Genomic DNA, 6,000 nt, shown 5'->3' with positions numbered 1-6,000 from the left:
ATTTCAGCACGCAGCTGTGGTTTTTAAAATGACAATGCAAGCCTGTGGGGTTTGATCCTAATGTCCATTTAACTTGACCTCCTCTTAAATGTAGTCACTTTTCCTTTTAAGCGAACTGTGCTTTAAAACATTTTGTAAGACATCAGTTATTTCAGCAATTTCATTCTCTGATTCATTTATTCAGCAAATATTTATTGAGCTGATGTCATGTACCAGGGACTGTTAGAGGCCTGGGGATCTCACAGTAAGTATAATAGACAACCTGGAGGTTGTTTTTTTTTCCCACTTTGTAATTAAGTTGTAATTAAATTTACACTATTTCTTCTTATCTTCATCTTTGCCTTCTGCAGCTGCGTCTGAAGCTGTGAGAAGGCGATAGCTTCGGGACCTGGCAGACAGGACCTGAAATCGCCCCTCTGCCCCTGGGTTTTCTGTGGGTGCCGTGAGGCTGTGCTCCTGTGGGGCTGGGCATGTCGGGTGCCTGATCAGTGAGAACCAGTCGACGAGTTACTTATTTTGCAGGAATAATGCGTGACCACTTTGCATTTGACAAATCAGCTCATGTTAGTGCAAATTAATCACCCTGTTTTTGGTTTACCAGATACCTAAAATATCACACCATTTCCCAGGGCAGCGGCCTCCTGGTCCCTCTACCCGCTCCCCCGACTCAGCATCGTTAGGTAAAAGAAGAACACAAGCTTCGGGGTACTCTCCACGAGTCCTGACTGCTTAGGAGAAGGGAAGCAAAGGACCAGATCTGGGGGAAGGGGCAGTGCAGGGCCAGCGGTTAAGCCACCCACCGGCAAGGCCAAAGGTGATTTGATTGGTCTCCTTTGCAGAACAGAACCACCATCATGGATTTTCTAAGGCTAGTCCTTACTCTTAAAGAACCGAGGTGTGGACGGCTGGCATTCTCACGTTTGCATTTTCTGATTTAGAATTAGAAAAGATGTATATTTTTAAAGCAACCAGCATGTGGTTATTCTAGCTGTGATTACACGGCTGAAAACATTTCTTCCCTTATGGCTGGGACCCTGTCACTGGATGCCCCCAGTAGGCAGAAAATGTATCTGTCACCTTGGACTGGCTTGGCTTGATCTGTTGCACACGATGATGTTCCCCAAATGCAATTTTGCAAGCGCCTGGTTCTATATGGGTCACTAGGGCTCTAATTCCTATTCTATGACAAAATGGTGTAAACGAAAAATAAATGAAATCTTATTGCCACGAAAATTACTCCACTTACTTTGAATTGATAGGTTTTTATTTATTTTTCGTTTTATATTTTCTGATGATAAAAATAATATATACCCATTTTCCAAAATATGAAAATCAACAAAGCACTAAGAAAAAGGTAAAAATCTCACATAATCGCACCCAGGATTTGCATTCTCACCAATTTTATTTTGGGTTTCCTTAATCTACCTGTTAATTCTCACTGTCTCCCTCTATCTCCTTAGAGCAACAATTCCCCACCTTTTTCTTCCCTGGAAGTCTCTCGAATGTGTTTGGCATCTCTCTTAGGATGTTCCTGCTGTTGGAACTCAGGGAGGGGCGTGACCCCTGGCCTTTCCTGTACAGGTGAGCTTTGGGTCAGGGCTATGTGGAAGCTACCCCAGATCCCGGGGGAAGGTAGCTTTTCTTAAAAAAGGACATTCAATGTGGATCCCAAGAGTGGAAGAAGGGGACGGACAGAGACTTTGGAGGACACACCCATAATAGTTGGGGCCTCCGGGGGCAGGCACTGGTCCAAGTGCTTGATGAGAATTAACGGGATTCCCGGCAGACACTGTGACTGTCTCACTGCAGATACCACAGGGGGTGAGAAGATGGGTGAGCTTCCTGTTACAGGCCTTGCTGGCTGGGATGATGCCCTGTCTGTGCTGTGGTATCAGCCACTCTTGTATGGTACCTGAGTGGCTGGCAGATACTAGGGACCCCATAAATAGTTATTTAATGGCTCAATGTATGGTGCTTTTAAATACTAACCAATAATTAATGGTATTGTAAGAAATAGTGTTGTTCCGAAAGAGGAAAGTCCCTGTGCCACCACAGCTCTGGGTGCCTAACTGCTGAATCCTTCCTCTGGGCCCCTCTGTTCTTGTCCACGCAGGATGGCCAACTGGGTTTCTCTTGGGTTGTCATACTCAACCGTGTATGCCTCTATGCCATTCCAGTGGGTTCCCACGGTTGGGGCACTCTGGTGCTTAGTGCAGTGGAAGCACAAGTCACCCGCAAGGCCAGGCACCAGCTCCCGAGCCTTTCCTGCATGTGGTTGGATGAGAGGGGCCGGGCCCTGTCTTCGGCTCGATTCTCAGGTCTCTGAGGGATATTTTCTTCCATGAGAACATTAGCCCTGAGCTAACATCTGCTGCCAATCCTCCTCTTTTTGCTGAGGAAGACTGGCCCTGAGCTAACATCCGTGCCCATCTTCCTCTACTTTATAAGTGGGACACCTACCACAGCATGGTGTGCCAAGCGGTGCCATGTCCGCACCCGGGATCCGAACCAGTGAACCCCAGGCCGCGAAGCAGAACGTACAGAACGTATGAACTTAACTGCGTCACCAGGCTGGCCCCTAGCGCTAGTTTTATCTTCCTTTGACTTCTATTTTAAAATCGTTTTTTGTTTTGAAAAACTCAACAAATACACAGAAGTACAGAGAACATCCAAACCCCTGTGATCATGCCATTCAGATGGGGTAGTTAGCACCACCTTGTCATCTCTGTCGCATGTTGTCGTTGTGAGGTATGAATAAACAGTGTGGGTGAGGTGGGGTCCGCTGGCGCTCACCCTGCACCCTCTCCCCGTCCCCCCAGGCCCCACCTGCCCCAGGAACTGCCGCCCTCAGGATAGGCGTGCTTCCTTCCAGTCTTTTGCTTACACTTTGGCATACAATTCACATACACGGAAGCAGGAAGGTGAAGAAGGTGTCCTGAACTCCTGTTTACCTGGCACTTAGCGCCAGTGGTCAGCACGATTTCCCCACACTTGCTTAGTTCCCTTCTCGTCCTCTTTGCTGGGGTATTTTATAACAAACCCCAGTCACCAGGTCATTTCATCCTGACAGCAGTCGGATACGCTAAAACGTATGGACTTTTATGTTTTTTTCTAACAGAACGACAAAGCTACCATCAAATGTAACAAAACGAGTAACAATTCCTTATCATTTAACACCCACTCCATAATCGGATTTCCTTTATTGTCTCAAAAATATCTTTTTTTTTTTTAAAGATTTTATTTTTTTTCCTTTTTCTCCCCAAAGCCCCCCGGTACATAGTTGTATATTCTTCGTTGTGGGTCCTTCTAGTTGTGGCATGTGGGACGCTGCCTCAGCGTGGTCTGATGAGCAGTGCCATGTCCGCGCCCAGGATTCGAACCAACGAAACACTGGGCCGCCTGCAGCGGAGCGCGCGAACTTAACCACTCGGCCACGGGGCCAGCCCCTCAAAAAATGTCTTTTTTAATCTGTTTGTGTCAGAATCCAAGCCCTACCTGGGAACCTCCCTCCTGACCCCACTTCATCTTCATGCTAGGAGACCCCGGAAGGCGGGTCACTTGCCTGGAGAACAGTCCCATTCCGGGGTCTCCTTTGCTTTTCTCGGAGTGTCAGGGACCTCTGTCTGAGTCTGTTCCAGCGGCTGTAAGCGGACTGGGTGGCTTACAACAACACAGCTATTTCTCGCCGTTCTGCAGGCTGGAGCGCTGAGGCCACCGTGCAGCGCGGTCGGTGAGGCCTCGTTCCTGGGTCACGGATGTCTCGTTGTGTCCTCACACGCTGGAAGCAGCGAGGGAGCTCTCTGGCGTGGCCTTGTAAGGGCACTGACCCCATTCATGAGGATTAACGGCGAATCACCTCCCGAAGGCCCTTCTTCCTAACACCATCACCGTGGGTCTTAGGTTTTCAACACGTGGATTTTGGGGGACACAGACATTCAGATTTTCGCAAACCTCATCCTCCATGGCTGTGTTCCCAACGAATGGAGGTTCAGCTAAAGGCTGGACTTTAGGGGCAGGGTCAACTGTTTCGGCAAGAATTCTTCATAGACGGAAAAGATTTTTTTTAACTCATCACTGTCATGTGTGTCTTTCCAGAGCCTGACGAGCTGCTTCCATTTAACTGTGGAACAAGCCCCATCTCCTCCATTGGGCCGTCGGGGGATACTCAGCCGTCCCCACCCTCAGGCTCTTCAGCAGAGCTGCAGCGCACGCCCTCGTGTGCACACGCGGAAAAGGGTCTCGAGGGGTTTTGCCCAGGTGTGTGGTTACTATGAGCAATCTTTTCTTTATTGAAGTAAAAATACCTCACTACTTATGATAACTATCTGAGTCCACAGCACTAAGCAAATCCAAACATCGATGCTCATGTAGTTGAGGCCTGCATTTAAACTGGCCTCAGTTTACCTCCTGTTTTTCAAACAATGGATAATTTTTAACTTTCACTTTCAAATAATAGATGCAAGTAACAAAAATAGTCAGCCAATAGATTAATTTATAAAGGAGACATCACTCTATAACCTAGTCTTGCTGTAAGTTACCGAAACCGAAGTGGGCTCCCTCCTGGGGAGTTAATTTAGACTCTCCACCAGAAGTGGCTCTCCCACAAAGTGAAGTATATTTGCGGCAAATAGGAGACCGTGAGGAAGCATTTCAGAGTCATCGTGTCCTGGAACAAAGGGAAGCAGGGACTTTTATTTTGGATGGGGAATGAATATGCCAAAGGGCGAGGTGGGCATTCGCTTGTGCAGGCTGAGTTGGAAAACATGCGTCCAGGTACACTGCAGGTTATGGGAATAAGGCCTAAGCTCCTCCTGAGAGATCTTAGCGTTAAAAATAAGGCACAGGTCACAGGCATAGCTTGTGGGGAGGCTTGCTCTGGTTCAGGGTGGTTCGTGATTGCATCTCCTTAACATGACAAAAGGAAAAAGACAATTTGGAAAAACAATTAAAATATCCAAACCCACCCTTGAGTTCCTTGGGGTGACTAGTCGGTGGCATAACCATGGTTAATAGTTTGATGACTGTCCTTCCAGAGTTTTCCCTATTCATACACGAACATATACAAATATAGGAGCATCCCATTTATCACAAAAGGAGTCCTAATACGCATATTTTTCTACGGCTCTATTTCTTTTTCAAATTTAATATTTCGTGCACGTCTTCCCACATCACGTGCTCAAATCCAAATCATCTCTTTTAACAGCTGGGCAGCGTTCAATTGCCCAGGGATGACGTGAGGGTTAATTTCATGTGTCAGCTTGAGGGGCCACAGGGCGCTCAGATTAAACCTTATCTCTGGGTGCGTCTGTGGGCGTGTTTCCAGATGAGATGAGCATTTGAATCCGTGGACTCAGGGGTGGGAGACGGAGGCTGAGGCTAGTGTCTACGCTTAAGGCCATGATTTAATTGTGCAGGTGGCTGGGGACCTTTAGTTTAAAGAGCAGTTGATTCATAGGGCATTGTGTCTGGTTCAGACTCGAGAGCCACTCATCTGCAGGTGTGAAGCACCCGTTCTGTGCCCAGGCCCATGCTTGGCCCCTTGCAATTGAAATAAAAAATAAATTAAAAAATCCAAGCTTCACTTAAAGTTATTAACAAGTGCAGTTTTTTATAGAGGGCCTCTGGGCTTGCTGCCTCAGTTGGCTGTTGGGTTAGGCTGTGCTAATACCTAGGTCTTTCCTTTTGGGCACATAAAGAGATGAGGTAGCTAGGTCTGCCGGTCATCTTTGCTGGTGTTAAATTAGACCCCTTTGAAATAGGCTTGGTTCTCAGCACGGTGCTGGTCTGCAGAAGCAGCTTGGTCCACAGTGTCCACGTCTCGTCACAATAGTTATGGCTGTTCACATCCCGCAGTTGCAGGCCCACCTCTCTGTGCTTCTGGGGAGGGAACGTCTCAATTGGGGCTGCCCTCTGGGCACAAGGCACTCGCTCAGCCAGAAGTGTATTTCCTCATTGCTGTGTGTTTCAAAATACCACAGTGCCCTCCCAGCCACGAGGCCC

This window comes from Equus asinus, chromosome 6 (assembly GCF_041296235.1).
Source record: "Equus asinus isolate D_3611 breed Donkey chromosome 6, EquAss-T2T_v2, whole genome shotgun sequence".
Classification (NCBI taxonomy): domain Eukaryota; kingdom Metazoa; phylum Chordata; class Mammalia; order Perissodactyla; family Equidae; genus Equus; species Equus asinus.
The sequence above is the reverse complement of the archived record's forward strand: the minus strand, read 5'-3'. Positions refer to the sequence as shown.